Source organism: Palaemon carinicauda, chromosome 3 (genome assembly GCF_036898095.1).
Source record: "Palaemon carinicauda isolate YSFRI2023 chromosome 3, ASM3689809v2, whole genome shotgun sequence".
Classification (NCBI taxonomy): Eukaryota; Metazoa; Arthropoda; class Malacostraca; order Decapoda; family Palaemonidae; genus Palaemon; species Palaemon carinicauda.
The window spans coordinates 22,650,648-22,673,959 of NC_090727.1; the positions used below are offsets into that span (position 1 = coordinate 22,650,648).

Consider the following 23,312-nt stretch of genomic DNA (forward strand, 5'->3'; position numbering starts at 1 on the left):
AAAACATAAAATAAGATGAATAGAACAATAATTATCATTTTTATCAACTTTTTTATCTATTTTAAAGCATAATAGACATTTAATTCATGTTTTTCTATGAACTGGATTATTAAAGGAGAGCCGTTGCATAAGTAGAACCTTTCCAGCCACTACTACTACCACCACGTGACTAAAACTGTGCTTCTTAGGTGTTTACATGTAAGTTATTATCCATTATTTAATAAATTATAGCATATTATCCTTGTTTTTTTGTGTAATTATATTAATTAACAAACAAACTTTAAATTTAGGTTGTGATAACAGTTATAACATTGTGTTTATTTGTTAACAGCAGCCGGTTGCTCCCAAAAACCCCCAAGCCATAATTTCCTTATTTATATCGTATTTTGGCTTTGATATGGCTTGATTTTGATATTATTCGTTGATTATCTTAGTTTCCGGTAATTGTATTACAATTGAATAGCATTCTTAGCCTTATTCTAAGCTATTTAACTTAGGTATTAGGTCACGGCTATTACTAAACACAGACATGCGTAGCTTAGTAAGTTTCGGTCAACTGAAAAGTATTCAAAATTATCATTTCATGGCTGCTGTGAAATTTAGTTTTTTTGTTTTTTTGTTGTTTTTAGGTGTTATTTTGATGTACTAAATTGTTTTGCTAAAAGGCTATTTCCCTTTTAGAAAGACTTAGGGAAACCTGGAGCCTTTGTAGTTAGGTGGGACGCACAGTTTGGTATGTATTTACTGTAGCACCGGTGTGACGGTCTGAACGATCCCCCGGTCTCAGAATTCTCCTTGATAATCTGCGCATACGCGAACATTACCGTTTGCCAGTGCATACGAGGTTGACGTTTTATTTTCCTGTAATGTTAGCGTGCGCAGCTCAACATTACCGCTTGCCAGTACATACGAGCTTGAATTTTGGTTTCATTGTATATTATTCCATTCTAATGTAACCTAGGGAAAAACTACTGTTTCTTATAGAAAAAATTACGCTCCCTTCGAAAATGACACTCGTTCCCGTCGCAAATTAATAGTTTCAGAAATAAATATACATCTATATCCTCCAATAATGGGGGACCCCCAGTGGGAACTCGGGGTTTTGGGTGGGGAAAACATACTGGATAATCGATATATAAACGTAAAACAAGCCTTTTCTTCTCTATACATTACCTTCTTGAAATTATAATAACTGGAGGAAAATACAAAACAGTATATCTGGATAAACTTTGGAGGCGCCGTTACAAAGATTGTGTCATTGAAAAATACAGTAACCAGTGCTGCCAACGTCCGATGTAGATCAAATGTTATTTTGTGACCTGTCATACAACTAGGCTAGGTTAGGTGGGTTTGTTAGGTTCTGTGCCCTTTTTGTACATTTTATATATTGAGTAAAACTTATATGGAGAAATTATTTAAATTATGGAAATATCTATCATTACTATCTTTAGTAATGTCAACGTGCCGTTGGTAACTCTGTGTACCATACGTCAACGTTGGTAACATTGTATATTATTGGTAACGTTGCTAATGTTATCGTTAGTTCGTAAGAGAAGTGACACCGTGCATCTTAAAGTTATCTGAATTGGTTGATCTGTTTGTTTCCCATTGAAATGAACATCAAATTCGCTTAATTCACGTTATTTAACAATTATTTTTCGTTTCCCCAGTATGTTTTCCCCACCCAAAACCCCGAGTTCCCACTGGGGGTCCCCCATTATCGTAGGATATAGATGTATATATATTTCTGAAACTATTCATTTGCGACGGAAACGAGGGTCATTTTTGAAGAAATCATAATTTTTTCTGTTAGAAACAGTAGTTTTTTCCTAGGTTACATTAGCATGGAATAATATACAAAATTACCTGAATTTTAGGGTAGCTTGTAGCGCTACGGCCAAGCGTCCTAATTTGCTTATTGTCGCTCCGACTGTTATCTTGTATAGAATAAAAACGTTTGGAAATGGTCTACAGATCTTAAATATGTTGTGTAAGAGGGGGTGCACAGCCCCCCTGGGTAAGGATACGGCTTTTAGCATAGGTTAGGTGGGTTTTTTAAGTTACCTTCTCCCGCCAAAATCGTTTTTAGAACGACGGCCACAGTTCAGAATATTCCTGTTTTTTACGGGATCTGGCCGTCACACTACAAACGCTCCATGTTTTATTTTCATGCGAGTGAAGCGAGCTAATGGCGGATAAAACCATTATATAATGTCAAGGAGAATTCTGAGACCGGGGGATTGTTCAGACCGTCACACCGGTCAGCTGGGTATATATTTACGGAGCTTTTGTAGTTTATGGGGACACGCCGAGAAAAATGGACAACAACTAGCCCAAACTTCCCCACCTAACCTGACCTGCAAGCCGTGTCCTTACCTTTCTAATGACCTAACAGGAGGGCTAACGCCCCCCCCTGCGACCCCCCAACCACTGTCGCTATCATACAAACCCAACCTAACCGAACCTAGTACAGTAGGGTCCCGAATTAAGCGTGTTCGAATTACACGATTCCCCTTTTCCGCGATCGCTATTTTTCAAAAATAAATTTTCTGTATCTGCGAGGCTGTTCAAAGTTCGCGAGTCAAGCACTACAAAATGTATCAAATCTATTGTCTTTTTAAGTATATTGGTAGCCCTAAATACGGTGATTTATAATAAATGTTACAAAACAATATCAACATTATATTTCATTAACATAATTTCATAATGAATAGCCTATTTAAGGATAAAATTCCACATCAACAATGAAATCAACTGTTAACTGTGCGAGTCCAGCTGACAAAATGTAAACAGAAATGTGGTTACGTTCTCGGTAATCTTTATCTTTCTCCAACCTTACGATAATTGTAATGGTAGTGTTAATGATGGTATATTAAAGCATTATTTTTGTTTAGTATAGTATATTTAAAAGCCTTATTTTTCCCTCTGGGTGTTCAAGGTTTTCACGAGTAGACTGGGTTCGTTTATCGGCAGTGAATAGCCTAAACTTCGGTAACGAGTCGTCAATATTTTGTCATATTTTAAACAGTATACATTTGATTTGCAAACATTGGTTTTGTAGAGTAGACGGTAAAATAAAATCTAGAGAGAGAGAGAGAGAGAGAGAGAGAGAGAGAGAGAGAGAGAGAGAGAGAGAGAGAGAGAGAGAGAGAGAGATATCGACCCCCCCTCTCTCTCTCTCTCTCTAGATTTTATTTTACCGTCTACTCTACAAAACCAATGTTTGCAAATCAAATGTATACTGTTTAAAATATGACAAAATATTGACGACTCGTTACCGAAGTTTAGGCTATTCACTGCCGATAAACGATAACAAACCCTTTAATGCAAACTAACTGTATTCTTTGATATTGCTCTATATTTATCACGAATTCCTTCTATACCTCCTCAGACACTCTTATTTCAAATATCTAAATTATTCTTATCACAACTAACACCATCTAGTCATTTTCATTCCATTATATCTATTATTCCTCTGGATCTTATTCCCTTTCCTTATTCTGTTTATTCGATGGGATTCGTTTTTCCCTTTACCGTCTTTCAGAATCTATTTTTAGCCACTGGCAACCAAATCCCCCCTTCCCCCGTCTCCTACCGTCTCCCCTGCGAGTCCACCCAGCCTATCTCATCACTCCCCCCACCTTCATCCTCCCCTGTTCTAGGTCTGTAACCTTCTGCGTCATATCATCTCTCTCTCTCTCTCTCTCTCTCTCTCTCTCTCTCTCTCTCTCTCTCTCTCTCTCTCTCTCTCTCTCTCTCGTTATACAATACAGTACTTACAAATAGATGAAGAAACCAAAATCGGTTTTCTTGAAGTGTCAATTAAATACAAAACGAAAAAATTATACCGTGTATACATCCATTTCAATCATAGCTTAAAATACGGTAACCGATTTCGTCCGCAAACCACTATTTTTTAGGAAACACCATTCTATTCCAGAAAATTTTTACCTTTTAAATGTCAATTGCGCTATAATAAAACATGTACTTATGATGTTAAATTTCGGGTGTGTTTTAAAAATCGAGTATTGCTAACTTATTTTTGTTTTACTTTTGGCTGTGATCACATCAGCTGATGTCTAGCTTCCGCGCGAATACAATAACAAAGAATTGTTTACACCATTTCTTAACTTATTCAAACCATCTATACAGTTAATATTACATAAACACCAATGTGTTATAACCTATCATATTTATTGTTTAGTACTTTAAAACCATCCCTCTCTCTCTCTCTCTCTCTCTCTCTCTCTCTCTCTCTCTCTCTCTCTCTCTCTCTCTCTCTCTCTCTCTCTCTCATCGAACGTTATAGCGGTAACCTAATTGTTCGGTGACTTTAAAAATAGGCCTATTACTTTCTTCTTTTACCTTTTTTGCATATGGATCTATAATTGAGGTGGGTACAAGTTGACTTATAACTGAAGTTAGGAAAAGTATTTTGGATATGGAAAGGACAATTATCTTTCGTAACAGTTTAGAATTATCGTAAGTTATCACTCTGTCATTAGCGGCAGTTTGCTATTGTGGATTAAACGCATAAGGAAAAAAAAATTTCCAGCTTTGCTACGAATTTAGGAATTTATATGGATACGGTAAGTAAAATATTTGTAATAATATAATGTTTACTAAATGTTTGTAATATCATTAGTTATGACTTAGATCATGTGTGTTTAATACATTCGTTTGTTTATTATGATCGAAGATGGAGCGTAAACAAATGGAAGGTTTCCGTTTCAGGCGGCATCATAAAGAAAAACATTTCATAAATGGCATTCATTTCATTTATTTGAAAGTTCTAATAAAAAATAATTAGAACATTGGTAATAACAAATTCAACATATAATCTATAATTGGTAAAATTGCTGTCAATTAAAAAACACAGATGTATAAATGCGTCTGTTTCTTCGTTGTGATCAGAGATAAACGTAAACAAAACCTTGGTTGTCGTTTTCTATTGTGCTTTTTAGCGTGTTTAGGAAACGCATGATATAAAATCGCCTTTATTTTGATAATTCTGGATTTTCAATCATACAACAAGCTAGTCTATAGAGTGATGGTTTTGCTATTCACCAGTTGTATTATACAATAGATATGACAAACATTAAAATTTGTCTGTATTTTGGGTTGTGTTATAACGGGAAATATATGGTGTTTACACCTATCCTGGTTGTAATTTTTCAATATTAAACTTACCCGATGATCATATAGCTGTCAGCTCTGCTGCCTGACAGAAAAACCTACGGGCGGAATACGCCAGCGATCGCTATACAGGTGGGGGTGTACATCAACAGCGCCATCTGTCAAGTAGGTACTCAAGTACTCGATGTCAACATAGAACCAATTTTCTCTCTGTCGTGCCACTGGCAAGACCTACTAAATACGCTGTTACTAACTGGATTTGTTTTCACAACGATTTGGTGAAGTACACTATTCCAGTTTTGAGCTTTCGCTATGCAGGGGTTTTATCTTCATTTCAAAACTTGAACTCGTTTTGGATAGATTTAATTATGGTGACGAAGAGAGTATGGACTCTCTTTCACTTTTAAATGGCCGACCCTTCCCTTAGACGGAAGTGTGTTTAGGTTTTTGGTAATTTTGCTTAACACGTTATAGATCTATATATTTTATATCTCTCCGCCTTTATAGGCCTCTTCGATTAACTTTCCATTTATTATAAACATATAACAATAAATTTTTATGTTTGTTTATATGCGACCTTTCCTGATAGTAGGCGGTCCTAACTTGGAACCGAAGTTAATTAACATTGAGCCCGTTATATCGTATTTAACCTTTAAAGAATTTAATACTTTTTAAATTTTAATGTTTTATGAAAGAATTTCTTTGATAGTCTCGTACTGTTTTCAAAGATGAACTAACGTTTAGTTTTTAGTCTACGCAGTTGTTGACGTTCAGGACGTTCAACATGTGCTCTATCGTTACGATAGAGAGAGAGTGTTTCACGGTTTCACTTTGCAGTAAGAGTAAACCGATTCTGGCGTTTCGTTCATTCTTTCTTAGCTTAAATGGTTTAAATTCTAAATTAAAGGAACTTTTTATTTGGAAAACCTTTCAGTTTTTTTCCTTTAGCAAATAACATGTTTTAACGATATATAATTGGGCTCTTCTCTCAGGTGCGAAATCAAGAGAGAAAGAGAGAGAGAGATAGAGACGGAGGGAGAGAGAGGAGAATAAACGTTTCGTTCAAGCTGGTAACGTTGTTCTCGTTTTTTACTCTCCTCCCTAGTCGCTGTAGGGGAAGAAGGTAAAACGTTTCTAGGGTTTTATTCTTGTTCCCAGGCTATGTGCGGTGAGAGATTGTAAACGTAGTTTATTTGATCTAGTGTTTAGTCTCTTTCCCAGCCACTGAATTCTTTATCTTTATTTATGTTTTCTGTTGCATTGTACGACTGTTTTCGCAATTACTACCTTTTAATGAAGGATAGGATTGCGTGTTTCAGGTAGAAATCAGTTAAAGTTTCGATTTCAGTGAAATAAGTGCAAAACAGAAAATCAAAGTGATAAAGTGATATGCGCAAAGTGTTACAGTGTTGCGTCCGAGGGTTCGTCTGTTCGTGCCAGTCGTTCACCTAGTCCGGGACCTCTTACAAGCTCCCAAGCCCAGGGGAGAAGTAATGTCGAACGACTTATGGGTTCCACAGGCCTTGATCAACGAACAGACGTTTTTCCCTCCGTGGTTTCGGGCGTATCTACCCAAGATCGCCCCACCCACACAAAGACGAGAGAGCCCATTTATTCCTCGTCTGCGGAAGAGGTTTCTCGTAAGAAACCATGGACCACATCTCGCAGCTTTTTAAGTGCAAGTCGGTCCCTTCCGCGCAAGTCCAACGGCCCAGGTGTAGCCACTGGGTCAGTTCGGACTCGCTGCAGTCATCCGACGACTGCACACCTCCCAAGAGAGGCAAGGTGGTACCGCAACAGGCAGTAACTCCGTCTGTTGCCGCACCAGCTGTTTTAGACCCTCAGTCACAACGGACAGTAGCTCCGTCTGTTGCCGCTTTTGTAGACCCTAAGTGGTCTTTACTGCAGTCTATGCAGACTCAGTTAGCTGCGGTTATGCAGGAGTTTCGTGCGGAGAAGGTTGACACTGCTCCCGTTAGCCTACAACCTGCCACGGTTGTGCGCCCAGCTCACGCTGAGGCTGCCTGCTCCCACACTCCGGCTGCGGAGAGCTCCACCACCGATGCGCAGTCGACCCTGCCAGACGCATGTTGACGTTAGCCGACGTGCGGCACCCTCCGTTGACATGCGTGAGCTACCGCATCAGCAGTGGGAAGGTGGAGTCAAGCTGCCGTGTTTTGACGCGATGCGTTAGTTTCCGCAACCCACGGCAGTCCCCACCACGCACCACCACTCCGCTTTGGTTGTTGCCTTCTCCCACACTCCGACTGCGGAGAAGGTTGACGATGCACCCGTTTGCCTACAACCTGCCACGGTTGTGCGCCCAGCAGACGCTGCGGCTGCCTGCTCCCACACTCTTGTTGTGAGAGCTCCTCCACCCATGCGCAGTCGACCTTGCCAGACGCATGCTGACTCCCACAGACACACGGAGCACTCCGTTGCCGTGCGTGAGCTACCACAAGCTGCCGTGTTTTGACACGGTGTGTCAGCCTCCGCAACCCACTGTTGTTACCGCCACTCGCCCGCAGCAGACTAGTCAGTCAGGAGTTGAGGCTTCCCCACACAGCTTTGGTTGTTGCCAGCTCACAGACTGTCAAGCAGTTACATGACGTTGCCTTCTGGTCTGCTACTAATGCACCAGTGCTGTATGTCCTCACGCACCTGTTGTGGTTGACAGTTCAGTTTTTTGACAGTTCACAGACTGTCAGGCAGTTACATAACGTTGCCTTCTGGTCTGCTGCTAATGCACCAGTGCTGTAGGTCCTCACGCACCTGTTGTGGTTGACAGTTCAGTTTTTGACAGTTCACAGACTGTCAAGCAGTTACATAACGTTGCCTTCTGGTCTGCTGCTTATGCACCAGTGAGACCCTCACTGAGATAACCTAGCTTTTCTCGGACATGGTTCCTGTAGATGAGAAAGTGCTGTTCTCCCTCCTACTGATATTCCTTTGAGGACTCTGTCATTTGGAGAGGAGCCTTAAGCTGCTTAGCCTCCTATGGACTTTAATTAAAGCATAACAAGGCTTCCAGGGATGGTAAATGGTTCGCTTCAGTCGCTAACCCCGTCTGTTGCCACACCTGCTCCCGTAGACCCTAATGGGCTTTGCTGCAAGACATGCAGTCCAAGCTGTGCCCTTGATAGAGGATTTTTTACGGAGAAGAACCTTATGGCCAACAACCTTCCTACCGGTTGGTTGTGCGCCCTGTTGACGCTGAGGTATCCTACTCGCGTCCGCCAGTTGAGGTGGTTCCTCCACCGATGCGACCCAGTGTGGGTTGCCAGTCGCACGTTGACGTTAAGCGATTCTCGGAGGTGGTTGTGGACGTTCAGTGTGTCACTAGGAAGACGTTCAACAACCAGCAGAGGTGACTTGTTGTGACGCAGTGCAGCAACCTCAGCAACCCGGTAGGGGGTTGACTGCACAACCCAGACAGTCTAGACAGTTTCGGGTTGACGCTGTACTTCCTCGTGTCCCCATGGTTGACAGTTCACAGACTGTGCAGCAGTACCATGATATTGTGTCCGGCTCCGTCACGCATCCACCAGTGCGACCGGATTCAGCGAGTCAGACGTTGCCCACTCCGTTGCCGTTTCCTCATTAGTTTCGGATGAGGAACCCTCTGATGAGGACATTGCTGAACAAGACGATCAACCCCCAGCCCTGCTATCCATCCAGAAGATGCTGAAGAAGGAACGCTGCCCTGTCAGGCTGTGGATGAGTCTGGTTAGGACACTGTCATCCGTGGTTCAATTTGTGTCACTTGGAAGACTACTCCTCCGTCCTCTTCTGTATCATCTAGCTTTTCACTGGAAAAGGACAAGACGCTAGAAGCGGTCTTGATCCCGGTTTCCGGAAAGATAAAGTCTGGTCTGACTTGGTGAAAGGACTTTATCAACCTTTGAAAAGGTCTTCCCCTGACTGTTCAGACTCCCAACCACGTTCTCTTCTCGGACGCATCGGACGTAGGCTGGGGTGCGACATTAGGCGGTAGGGAATGCTCGGGATTATGGAACTCGAGTCAAAGGACAATGCATTTCAACTGCAAGAAGCAACTGGCAGTACGTCTGACCTGGAAAAGCTTCAGATCTCTCCTTCAAGGCAAAGTGGTGGAGGTGAACACGGACAACACCCTGCTTTGACGTACATCTCCAAGCAAGGAGGGACCTACTCTCTGACATGGTACGAGTTCGCAAGAGACCTCCTCACCTGGTCAACAGGTCTAGACTTTTCACTAGTAACGAGGTTCATCCAAGGCAACTTGAATGTCATAGCAGATTGTCTCAGTAGGAAGGGACAAATAATTCCAACAGATTGGACCCTCCACAAGGATGTATGCAAGAGACTTTGGGCCACCTGGGGCCAGCCAACCATAGATCTCTTCGCAACCTCGATGACCAAGAGGCTCCCAATAGTTTGCTCACCTATCCCGGACCCAGCAGTAGTTCATATAGATGCCTTTCTACTAGATTGGTCACATCTAGATCTATATGCATTCCCTCCGTTCTAGATTGTCAACAAGGTACAGTACTGCAGAAGTTCGCCTCTCACGAAGGGACAAAGTTGACGCTAGTTGCTTCCCTCTGGCCCGCGAGAGAATAACTCACCGAGGTACTTCGATGGCTAGTAGACGTTCCCAGAACACTTCCCCTAAGGGTGGACCTGCTACGTCAGCCACGCGTAAAGAAGGTACTCCAAGGCCTCCACGCTCTTCGTCTGACTGCCTTCAGACTATCGAAAGACTCTCGAGAGCTAGAGGTTTTTCGAAGGAGGCAACCAGAGCGTTTGCTAGAGCAAGGAGAACATCCACCCTTAGAGTCTACCAATCGAAGTGGGAAATCTTCCGAAACTGGTGCAAGTCAGTATCCGTATCCTCGACCAGTACCTCTGTAACTCAATAGCTGACTTTCTCTTATATCTGAGGAAAGAACGATCTCTTTCAGCTCCCACTATCAAGGGTTACAGAAGCATGTTGGCATCAGTCTTCCGTCACAGAGGCTTAGATCTTTCCAACAATAAAGATCTACAAGACCTCCTTAAGTCTTTTGAGACCACGAAGGAGCGTCGTTTGGTTACACCTGGTTGGAATTTAGACGTGGTTCTAAGATTCCTTATGTCAGACAGGTTCGAACCGCTTCAATCAGCCTCCCTGAAAGATCTCACCTTTAAGACTCTTTTCCTGATATGCTTAACCACAGCTAAAAGAGTCAGTGAGATTCATGCCTTCAGCAAGAACATCGGATTCTCATCCGAAACGGCTACATGTTCTACAACTTGGTTTTCTAGCCAAACACGAGCTGCCTTCTCGGCCTTGACCAATATCGTTCGATATTCCAAACTTATCGTATGGTTGGAAATGAACTAGAAAGAGTATTATGTCCTGTAAGAGCTCTTAAGTTCTATTTTTAAAAAACCTTTACGAGGCCCGTCTGAAGCTTTATGGTGTTCAGTTAAGAATCCATCTTTGCCTATGTCAGAGAATTCTTTATCCTATTTTATCAGACTGTTAATACGAGAAGCTCATTCCCATCTGAATGAGGAAGACCAAGCTTGGCTGAAGGTAAGGACACACGAAGTTAGAGCTGTCGCAACTTCCGTGGCCTTTAAACAAAATAGATCTCTGCAAAGTATATTCGACGCAACCTATTGGAAAAGCAAATCAGTGTTCGCGTCTTTTATCTTAAGAATGTCCAGTCTCTTTACGAGAACTGCTACACTCTGGGACCATTCGTAGCAACGAGTGCAGTAGTGGTGAGGGCTCCACCACTACAATTCCCTAATTCCATAACCTTTTTAATCTTTCTCTTGAAATGTTTTATTAATATTTTTGGGTTGTCCGGAAGGCTAAGAAGCCTTTCGCATCCTACTTGATTTGGCGGGTGGTCAAAGTCATTTCTTGAGAAGCGCCTAGATTAGAGGTTTTGATGAGGACCTTTAGTATGGGTTGCAACCCTTCATACTTCAGCTCCTAGGAGTCGCTCAGCATCCTATGAGGATCGCGAGGCTCAGTAAGGAAGACGTACTTAAAAAGGCAGAGTAATTGTTCAAGTCGACTTCCTTACCAGGTACTTATTTATTTTATGCTTGTTATTTTGAATAACTGCTAAAATGAAATACGGAATACTTAGCTCATAATAATGTCAACATGTAATGCTGGTCTCTACCCACCCCCCTGGGTGTGAATCAGCTATATGATCATCGGGTAAGTTTAATATTGAAAAATGTTATTTTCATTAGTAAAATAAATTTTTGAATATACTTACCCGATGATCATAAATTAAAGGACCCACCCTTCCTCCCCAATAGAGACCCAGTGGACAGAGGAGAAAATTGGTTCTATGTTGACATCGAGTACTTGAGTACCTACTTGACAGATGGCGCTGTTGATGTACACCCCCACCTGTATAGCGATCGCTGGTGTATTCCGCCCGTAGGTTTTTCTGTCGGGCAGCAGAGCTGACAGCTATATGATCATCGGGTAAGTATATTCAAAAATTTATTTTACTAATGAAAATAACATTTTGTTTAGAACGATTCCTTTCGGAGTTTTCGTTCTTTCTTTAGTGTTCATTCATTTTTAAATTACATAATTACATAGTTACATTATTATAATTGTTATAATTCTGTTTTGGTTACAGCTCTCCTTCCGCGAGTGTAAGTGGTTGTGAGGGCACGTGCCTGTTGTGTAATTCTTGTTCCTTTTCCTCGGGATTCCTCTTCGGAGCCTTCCCGGGGGAATGAATGTGTACTAATATTATTTGTTTTTTTTTACAGTTACCGATATAGTTCGTTTCTGTAATATAGCAACAGTGTGAGCTGTCTGGAGGAGTCCTGGGGATTCGGCTGTTGCTGCCTCCCCCCTTGTATTTTCGTCAGGGGCGTGTCTCCTTCTACTGGTAGTACTCCCGTGTCGACGGACAGCTCTCCAGTTCATTTTAGAACAGTCAGGAGGCTTGCCTCCTTGGGCGGATAACTTTCCTTCCGAGGGAAGTTTTTCCTGTCCAGGCTTGAGTTTTTCCCCTTTTGGGGGGTTCTTCTCTTGCCTTTTTTTCGTGCGACTATGCTCTTGGTGCTGAGCGGTCGCACCTGCAGTTTCGCTCAAGGGGCTGGGCAACTGCAGGAGCTCCTCTTCGGAGGATTGCTCCTTTTAGGTCACTGGCTGACCAGTCTCTTCCACGAAGTGTTTCTCTTTCGTTCGCGAGAGAGTACACTCATAGAGACTCCTCTTCGGAGGTTTCTTCTGTTGCTGTTGCTGTTGGCCTCCCTCGCCGTAAGGCCCACCGTCCGCCTCGTCGTAAGGGCCTCTCATCTCCCTATAAGGGTGCTTGAGGTGCCTTTTTGGATCTCCGTTTGCAGCCTACAACTCCTTTTTCTCGATCTTCCGCCTTGGTGCAGATGGACAGCAGTCTGATCTCGTCTTCCGACGGGCAACGGTCATCCCGACGAACAACGGTCTGCCCGACGGACAGCGGTCTTCCGACGGACATCAGTCTCCCGGCGGACAACGATCCCTTCGGGGCAAAGGGTTGCCCCCACGGGGGTTCTTCCCTTGCGTGTCAGGGTTTCCCTGCGCGCCCTTCTGCTCATCAGCGCTCTCCTGTTCGTCAGCGCTTTCAAGATGATCTTCCCTGCGGTTCCTGTTGGTTCCTGTTACGCGCCCTGTGCGCCCACGTTCGCCCTCGCGATCTAGAACTTCGGTTCAGGTCGGGGTCAAGGACTCTTCTTCTTTGCGCAGGCTTCCACGCGTAGCCTTCTGCTCGTCAGCGATCATCAGCTCGTCAGCGATCATCAGCTCGTCAGCGATCATCAGCTCGCCAGCGATCATCAGCTCGCCCACGTGTGTTACAGCCGGCACGCCAACGTTCTCCAACACTTCTGAAGGAACATGGTTCGCCAGCTACTAGCTCACCTGCGCATGCTGATCACCATCGCGCGACCCTCAACAACGGATGCTGATCGCCATCGCACAACCCTCAACTGCGGATGCTGATCGCCATCGCGCGACCCTCAAACTGCGGATGCTGATCGCCATCGCGCGACCCTCAAACTGCGGATGCTGATCGCCATCGCGCGACAATCAACTGCGGATGCTGATCACCATCGCGCTACCCTCAACTGCGGATGCTGATCGCCATCGCGCTACCCTCAACTGCGGATGCTGATCGCCATCGCGCGACCCTCAACGGCGGATGCTGATCGCCATCGCGCGACCCTCACCTGCGGATGCTGATCGCCATCGCGCGACCCTCAACTGCGGATGCTGATCGCCATCGCGCGACCACACACCTGCGGATGCTGATCACCATCGCTCAACCTTGCGCATGCTGATCACCATCACGCGACCCTCAACTGCGTATGCTGTTCGCCATCACGCGATCGCCCACCTGCAGAGGCTGTTCGCCATTGCGCGACCACCAACCTGCGCATGCTGATCGCCATCGCGAGACCCTGGCATGCTGACCACCATCGCGCGACCCTGCGCATGCTGATCACTGCTCGCGATCGCTCACCTTCGCATACTGCTCGCCATCGCACGATCGCTCACCTGCGCATACTGCTCGACCATCGCGTCGGCATATCACAACGCGCCATCGCCAACCTGTGAGTTAGCGCTCACCACCGATCGCTTGTTGATCCATATCGCCAGCAGTCCTCCTCGCCCACGCGGCAGCGCGTTTACTCGCCATCGCGCTAACGCTTGCGTTCGCCGCCTCGGACTCGCTCTCATCCACCTGCCCACCCTCGCGACCGCTCGCCTGCGCGACCGCTCGCCCGCGCGACCGCTCGCCTGCGTGACCGCTCGCCCGCGCGACCGCTCGCCTGCGCGCCCGCGCGACCGCTCGCCTGCGCGCCAGCGCGACCGCTCGCCCGTGCAACCGCGCGACCGCTCGCCCGTGCAACCGCACGACCACTCGCCCACACGCCCACGTGCCTGCACGTCTACGCTCATGCTCTCCAATGTTCGCCCACGCGCGAACCAACGGTTTTTTTCCATCGCGCAGACGGATGATGTTCCGTCGCGCGAACCTACAGTGTTTCTTCGCACAAATGTCGGGTTATTTCTTGCAGTATCCATTGCTCGTCTATGGGTTATCGCCCGCCGACCACCAGGAATTCCCGTCGCGCGAGCTCCAGGGCAATTGCGACCATGATTCCCAATGGGGTTTTCGCAGCATGACCAGCCTGGCGAGTTCTTCTGGAGCGTATTTCCAGAACACTGTCTCACCCCGTAAACACAGAGCATGGCACTTGCAAGAATAGGAGAAACTTAAGGGAGATCTGAGCAACACTCCTCTATTCCTGAACCTGGGTTAGCCTTTCCCCGTCATTCCCTGGAAGGATTTTTGGGGGGGGGGGTCGCTTTCCGTTCGAGATTTCTCCATCGGACAAGGGGTGACTGCTTACCTCTTCCTCTGGGAGCTTACCAGGTTCTTTCCCTCCTCGGTTATGGCCCGAGGTTTGGTTCAAGGAAGCTACAGGAAGATCAAGGGTACTTTCCTCCTCTCGAGCTCAGGCACCTTGGCCTTTCGTCGTTAGTATCTAACTTGCGGACAAGCTCGATGTTGTACCATCTAGACGCGCTGACTGAGGGCTTCCTTCGGGTGTCTCATCTGTGGAGGTCGACGACCTCAGACACCCTTCCATCCTTGAGAAGAGTTTGTTTGTGCCCAAGGACAGAGACTTAGACAGCTGCTGTGCGGAGTAAATCGACTTCCGGTTTCACTCCTCCAAGGCGCTTTCTTCCAGACTCTGCAGGGCTCCAGCGCCTTTTCTTTCAACCACGTCGGCCTAAGTTATCGGCTACGACAACTGGGACAAGGTGTCCAATTGCAGTTTTCTCCTGTCAGGAACAGATGGCACGGGAGACTCCCCCGGGGGGGCATAGTCCTAAAAGGAGTTCACGAACTCTAGGATTGCAGGTTTTTCGCTGGGAGGATGCTTAAGGTTACTCATCCGAATGACAGCTTCCCGATGCCCATTCCCGCATATTCTCTGTGAGTAGCCAAGGATATCGCGCCTGCCGTCTCTGTCAGCGAATTCAGTGTCTCTGAACCTCTATGCCATAGCGTCAGCAGAATTGCCCGGTTGGGCAGAATGATCCATACCTTAGGCAAAGGTCTTCCTTAGGATCATCGACGGCTTCACCCCCGGCCCCCTCAGTCGATCCTTTCTTGTAAGGAAGGATCTGAGAGGGGATGTCCATAGTCGACCTCTCAGCCCAGATCAAGTTTGTCGAACAAACTTCGGCCAGCAGAATCGATCAGACTGGTAACGAGGCGACAGGACTCCTTAAAAACCCTGGATCGGAAGGACGGGTACTTTCAGTTTCCATTCCATCCATCTTCCAGGGTGCTCGTCAAATTCAGCCTAGACTGCAAGTATTCCTGCTTATGATGCAGTGTGGCTATCCCGCCGTGGCATAGCAGGTTTGTTTCCCCAGAGAACTCTCCCTGCCTTCCTCTTGGCCGCTCAGGGGCAGGCTTCCGCCCCCTCTGCTGTTTGGAGGGCTGGTCAACTCCTGTAGGCTCGGGTTTCGACCTTCTTCAGCGCCGGGACAAGCTTCCGGATGCTTACCATGAGTGTGGGCTCATGGTATTTTGCTTGGAGCCTTCTCTTCCTCTGCCTCAACATCTGGAGTATCTGGCCATGATATTGAGTCAACCGCCTTACCACATTGGAAACCCCGCTTCTCGTCCATCCAGCGAGGTTAAGCAACGTCGGTACTTGGATGGGTGACCACCTGGGGACGCCAGATTCTGTTACCACATCCTCCGAGCCTTCCTTTCGGTTGACTGTGGCAAGACTGAGGAGAGTCGCAGTACCTGTTCTCAGTCAAGCAGAGCTTTCAGCCCTACCTTGAAACGTTTCCTAGTTCTTCTTTCCTCATTGACCCGTCTATAGTCCGAACGGTCGCCTCAGGATAAGTTCCATGTGGGGCGATCCAAGTTCCGGTGGCTTCAGGCAATGTTTAACCGGACTCCCTGGCCCTATGGGACCAGCGGAACTATTAGACCTGCAATGGGTGTTGACCTATGGAGCCTCTTGATGGTAGTGGATATTCTCGTCCTTTCCCCACATTCTTGATGCGGTTCTCGGACTCGTCAAAGGAAAGGGGGGGGGGGGGCATGTTCCGGTCCAGGCCTATGGTCAAGACCTGAAGGATACCTCTCCGTCATTCAGGCAGGCTTAGGGACCTTAGTCTGGCCCCTCTTCAGATCCTACAGCTACTGCCGAGTGTCCCCGTTGCGCGTCGACTTCATTCTAACCAGCAGGGGACGCATTTTCACACCTTCACATCTTGCAGTAGAGATACCGGGATGATTGAGATTCTCTCAATACCACCATCGGCTCTCTCATTCCAGGCAGGGGAATGTTTCTCTCAGACTATCCGAGCAGAGCCTCATAGAGAGAGTGTACCTAGGTGTCTTTGACCTTGGGTAACCAGCAAGTGCTGGTCTGGGGGACCTGATCGCGACAGCTTGGAACCTCAAGCTTCCGCTAGTCTTCCCCCCAGTCTCAGTCCCCGAGACACTGGCAAGATGCATTCCGGTGATGGTGGGACAACTTCGACGCCTGCGTCTTCCCTCCTTTTTGTCTGCGGACAATGGGCCTCAACAAGACCAGGTTGTCTGTCAACCTTTCAATGGGAGAGCTCCACTGGGACTACGCGCAGAACGGTTTCTGGACCCTCTGCTTCCCCTGACGGAACTCCCGGGAGAGCTTCTCCCACGGCGCAGGCTACTCAAGCAACCACACTGCGACATCTCTCCCGAACCGGGACGTCGCTTCGGCTTCATGCCTGGAGACACTACGCTTCCTCCTCTAGAAGAGACAACCCGCTACAGTCGCGGTACGGAGGTCGCGTCATCTGCGATAGTCATCCACAGGGGTCTCCCAGGCAAAGTGAAGAGTCTAAGGTGGTTGGTGCCGTGGGAGATATACCCCTTCCCTTGAGGCCTCTTCTCCAGCAATAACAGTCTTATTGCCTTTCGGCGGGAGGAAACTCCTTTCCGCTCTCGGCAATGAAGCCTGTCGCTCAGCCTTTCCCTGACCTTCAGGCTTAAAGGGATAACTTTCCTGCCCGCTGGATATATCCTCGCTCATGCGAAGCTACGATCGTCCCTGCCCTAGTCGGAGGAAGACCTCCAACTTGGAGCATGGCTCGGACTTTTAGTCCTTTAAGAGATCTTCTCAAGACCCCTTTTACGACAGGCCTTGGATTGTATTCCGCCTTGGGTCTTCTGCTCACTCTGGCCACGGAGTGTGTAAGCAATCTTCTTGGTCTCTTACTACTTCCCCATTTCTAAGGAAGAGGGGAAGGCAACATTCAGGCTCGCTCCTGAGTTGTTGGCTAGACTCAGAATCTGAGGGTCCCGGCCCTTCGGTCCGATTCATTCAAGATTTCGAGTCTCCATTCTGTGTCTGATGTCCCAAGACCTTCTCTTTCTTGCCAGTAAGGAATCGAGAGGTTAGCGCTGGGAACAGCTGCAGTTTGTCCTCAGTTGCAGCCGATTTGGGATCACAAGGAGGACATGGGGGGGAGAGTCACCAGTATACCTCTTCAAGCTGGAGTCTGGAAGCATCTGATGACCTTCGCAGCCCGCTTCCTGCAGGGCGTGACCCACAGGAGTCTCGATACGTTTTCTATCGCTCTGTGGTGGCTACACAACAGCTGGTCTAACCTCAGGCTCCCTTTTGGACAGGTAGCAGATGGATGAGGGCATTGTTATCAGGTTTTAGTCTGCATGAACGAAAGAAGTATGTCTGGCCCTTACTTCTTTCTTCATCATCCCCTCTACGGGGAAGCAGCATCCTGGTCTCTGCATAGCTGACCTCGAACCTCTGCAGGTAAACCATGCTTCCTTGTGTTCCGAGTATTGAGTCAATACTGTCGCGTCCCCCATACCCTGACGAGGTGGTATTGGGAACGTCCTAACCCAGAGTTCCTTCTGGAACTCCAGGTCAACTGCCTAGGACGAGTCACACTTCTTCCTTCACACACAAGCTTACGTAGGCCACATGGTTCCCTGCGGAGCAAGGAACTTGTGAGGTGCAGGGACTCCTTTTCTCGAGTGCGACTCACTCGGATTCTGAGTCCCCGGGTAAAGCCAAAGCCAGTATGGCTGGGGACTTTCCACCCTTCCTAAGGGATAAGTCACCCTTTGTAAATAGCGTGGTTTGTATTTCGGTTACGGAACAAATGACAAATTCGAAGATAATTTGTATTTTTCCTAACCATAGAAACCTTAGCTATTTACACATATTTGCCCGCCAGCCCTGTCCCCCAAGACAAGTCCTACCTCTAAGTGAAAGTGAGTATTCACCTGTGTGTGAGGGGGAGGAGGGGTAGCTAGCTACCACTCCCCTATCCCCCCGCTAACTAGCGCGGGGGTAATACACCCTCGTTAAATTCTAATGGCTCGCCATTTCAGCTACGCTAAAAGTAATACCCTTTGTAAATAGCTAAGGTTTGTATGGTTAGGAAAAATACAAATTATCTTCGAATTTGTCATGTTTTAATTGTTCATTTCCTCTCTTGTAGTTTATAAATTTCCTTTCCTCACTGGGCTATTTTTTGTTGAATCCCTTGGGCTTATAACATCCTGCTTTTCCAACTAGAGTTATAGCTTAGCTAGTATTAACAATGATGATAATGGGAGCTTGTGGCCATAACCAGGTTCAAGACCTCGACTCTTTTTTTTCAACTCTTCCCTATAAAAGCGCATAGTGCCGACCATAAGGGCTGGCCTTCCTTTATGTTGAGGACGCCACAGCTCTTCTTATAGCAACGGAAAAAATAAGAAAAGTTCCTAGAACTCTCTTTCTCTCTGGTTTCATGGGACAGTTAGCCTTGCCTTCCCTGCTGAGAAAGAGATTAAAAACCATCTTGGATTAAAGTGCATGAAATCAAACATATTTTATATACCAGCTCTTAGGAAGAACATGTCAGAGGCACAGTTCTTTAAGACAAGAGTCGACTAACATCAGACAAACTCCTTTTGGCTATTACCAACCGAGTGTACCCATCTGTCCCTCGATATCGGTAGCCTTGGCCCGTTGATTGTTGTTCAACAGGTTGTGTAAGAAACCTGGCTCCTTCTCGGGACAATAAACATCTCAGCGGAAGAAAAGTCGCGATACAATGAGTGAGAGGTGAAATTGAATGACTTTTCTACCTATTCTTTCTTGCCCTTCCTTGGGGTGCAGAAGTCACTGCTGTTTGCAGGATCAGACGCTGGATGCAAGCGCAGTAAGCCACACAATTGAGTAGCTTTTCTTAATCCCCCTTCTTACAAGATGAGGGAGATGGCCCATTGTATGAAAACAAGCCTCTCATAAAAGACCGTACAATCTGTTGACTTAAATCTATGGGCATAGGTTCTTCCACGACTGCTTAACCCTGGATAGGTACGGTGGGTCGTTTGCGACCCCGAGCGTAAAAAAAAAACAGGTTTTTCTCACGTGACTCACCCCTGTGACTGAATTTGTGGGTGATCGACCTGCAGGAGGTGTCTCCCCTACACGCTCTAGTAGTGTCCAGATGTGCATTGCTGTAGCTGTACTCCTTCCCCGATTTCTGAGACGCGTCGGGGTCGTTCGCGTCCGAGTTTACCCTTCTGAGGTAGTTTGCATAATTATCAAAGTTATTACGTATTATGAAATTGTCGTAGAATGGTGCAACTTGTATAGGTTATCAGTTGTGGAAAGTCTTGGTGGATTGTTTGGCTACCATGTGCATGTTTTTTTTTTTAGTTAAAATGTCGTTCATCACCACGAGGACCATTTTACCGCGAGTGCCCCTTTTTCATTTTTTTTCATTTTTTTGCCAAGTCATTTTTCCGTAAGATATTGCCAAATAGTGTCGTAAAACTTTTGCTTGTTTAGTGTTGGAAAGTGTGTCTAGATGATCTGGCTACCCATGCTTGACTTTGTTTTTGTCAGATACGACGTAGTTATTGGTATATTGGGTATTTAACTGCGGTTACCAATTTCTGTTTTTTTTTCAATATTTGTAAAAATTACTACGTAGTAAGGAATTGCCGTATATTATTCATTTTTTTTTCATGTTTATGTGTTAGAAAGTGTGCCTTGATGGTTGGGCTAACACGTGCATGTCTTTTTTTTTATCTGAGATGTCGTATATTAGAATGTCGGGCATTTTACCGCGAGTGTCCCTTTTTAATTTTTTTTAATTTTTTTGCCAAGTCATTTTTCCGTAAGATATTGCGAAATAGTGTCGTAAAACTTTTGCTTTTTTAATGTTGGAAAGTGTGTCTAGATGATCTGGCTACCCATGCGTGATTTTGTTTTTGTCAGATACGACGTAGTTATTGGTATATTGGGTATTTAACTGCGGTTGCCAATTTCTGTTTTTTTTTCAATATTTGTAAAAATTTACTACGTAGTAAGGAATTGCCGTATATTATTGATTTTTTTTTCATGTTTATGTGTTAGAAAGTGTGCCTTGATGGTTGGGCTAACACGTGCATGTCTTTTTTTTTTTATCTGAGATGCCGTATATTAGAATGTTGGGCATTTTTCCGCGAGTGCCCCTTTTTATTTGTTTTGCATTTTTTTGCTTAGTCATGTTACCGTAAGGAATTGGCAAGTAGTGTCGCAAAACTTATATTTTTATAGTGTTGGAAAGTGTTTCTAGATGATCTGGCTACCCATGCCTATTTTTTTTTTTAGCCAGATATGGCGTATATATAAGTATGTGTTCGATTTTCCTGTGATTGCCATTTTTTCGTTTTTTCCCATTTCTTTCAAAATTACTACGTACTAAGGAACTATCACAGAGTAATATTTCATTTATATGTTTATTTGTCGGAAAATATGCCTTGATGGTTTGCCTAGCACGTGGCTGAAATTTTTTTTTTCTGAAATGCCGTATATTAGAATGGCCATTTTTCCACGAGTGCCCCTTTTTATTTGTTTTGCATTTTTTTGCTTAGTCATGTTACCGTAAGGAATTGGCAAGTAGTGTCGCAAAACTTATATTTTTATAGTGTTGGAAAGTGTTTCTAGATGATCTGGCTACCCATGCCTATCTTTTTTTTAGCCAGATATGGCGTATATATAGGTATGTGTTCGATTTTCCGGTGATTGCCATTTTTTCGTTTTTTCCCAATTCTTTCAAAATTACTACGTACTAAGGAACTATCACAGAGTAATGATTCCTCTAGATGTTTATTTGTCGGAAAATTTTGTTTACTTTTTTTTTGATTGAATATCATCAAATTTTTTTAGCTAAAATATTGTTTTACATTTTTTTTTTCGATTTTATTTCCCTTCAAAAAAAATTTTTTGGGTCAGAATTTTAATTTTATAGTCGTAAAATAATCGACAATTATCCAGCAACCCACCATACAATTTTTATGCATATCCAATAATAATTAGATTAGTAAATAACACCTTGAAATTGACATACCCTTCCTACATTTCAAGTGGCAGATTAGGGAGTCTGAGTCAGTGTGGTTGGCGGCCATTTTGTGGACATATCCGAAGCGTAAGCTGCCCTATCTATATATATTCTTGTTCCCTATAGAATTTGTGATATTTTGGTATATTTTTACCTGCATAAATATCATATTATATATTAAATATATGTATTTTTTTACGAAATTTCCAAGTACTCAAAAAATTACCTTTAGATATGGCCCCTGATATAAATGTAATTTACAAAATAATGAAGATTTTTTACATATTTCTATTTTAGGATAACATATGTTTATTCCCTAAAAAAATTAGCCACTTCCTATTTCATTTGGGTACCCAAAAAAATTCATGAAATTTGGACAATTTTTTTTGGCCAAAAAAAGTTACCCTTTTTTTCTCATTTCAGATCTTCACCTCCATGGGTCTGACTTCATCCAAAATACATCAAGATGTGTCCTAAACATTCAAGAATCAATTCCTAAAAGGATTTGTGTATATATGTATAAACGTTTTTTTTATGAATTTTTATGTCAGGTCTTTTTTTTTTCTACTTAATTTTTTAAAATATTTATAATAAATAATTTTTCTGCAGATGAGTAGTATTTATCTTTACAGTTGTTTTAAGCATTCATTGAAGTTTTTTTTGGCAAAAGAAAAAAGGAGGTTACTGCAAAAACTGATTTTTCAAGAATTTTTTTTTGGCGTCGGGGTCGTTCGCGTCCGAGTATACCCTTAAAGGGGTGTCCGAGGACCGTACCTATCCAGGGTTAACAGTCCATGGTAATAATGTTGATGATTTCAGTGCTCACCATAGCAAGTGGTTAAATTCTGTTTCTCCTCCTGATCGCCATGGCTTAAGAGCTTTGGACATTGCTTCTGAATTGGGCTGTTAAGTAAATTTTAAGTGAAGCTACACACAGGTCTGGTAACTGCTTGGACCTCGTATACACTGACTCCCCTTGCATTATAACAAGTAAGGTTGGAGTTACGACCCATTTCTCGGTCCGTGTCACAGTCATAAGCCGACGACTTCCTGTAAACCGAAGTCCATTAAGTTAAACTTCCCTCTTCAATCACCCAGCAAGTCTTAGGCCGTAGGTCAAATTGTGGGGTGGGAAGATCTTCCTTGCCACTTGATTTTAACTACCAGCACCATGTTAAAACTTTACCTTCCGTCACCCAGCTACGCTGAAAGCATACTCTTATTAAAGAACCGAGTTTGGTATAGTTAGAAAAAATGCAAATATTCTTGCAGCCCGTAAAAAGGGTCATTTAATCCAGGATTTGCGGGAACTTTTAGAATTTAGTACAGAGAGGAACCAGTTCACCCATAAGTTGTATGCGTTCACATGACAGAGTGATTTGATCTTAAAATGAATTAGTGATGTTTTCAATCGTAATGAATAATTTTTTCAAAGTTTGGTGCTCTTCCAATATGTGATCTATAGAGCTGGACGGAAGTTTTGTTTTACCCCGCGTTTATGAACGGCTACCTGGCCACAATTTTAATTGTAGAGTGATGAAACTTGTTGGGATTAACTTATGTAAAAAGCTGGAAATTATTAGATTTTGGAAGGTCAAGGTCTCAGTTAAGCAAAATGTCCAATTCACGCAATCAGCCATACCTTTGGACATCGTTGTCACTGAGAATTCAAACTTAGTTCATATTTGAGAGTATGAATATCCACGCCAACTAATACATGTCAAGGTCAAGGTCAAGAAATAGGTTGCCTTGG

At 44.5% G+C, this 23,312-nt stretch overlaps 1 long non-coding RNA gene across 1 annotated transcript in view; it reads left to right on the forward strand.

Moving 5' to 3' along the window:
• Positions 1–131: 131 nt before the first annotated feature.
• Positions 132–23,312, forward strand: part of LOC137636909 (uncharacterized) — a 36,840-nt gene continuing 13,659 nt past the window's right edge. Inside the window, exon 1 of the long non-coding RNA XR_011043288.1 lies at positions 132–198. This is a non-coding gene — a long non-coding RNA (uncharacterized lncRNA). The remainder of the gene's footprint in view (positions 199–23,312) is intronic.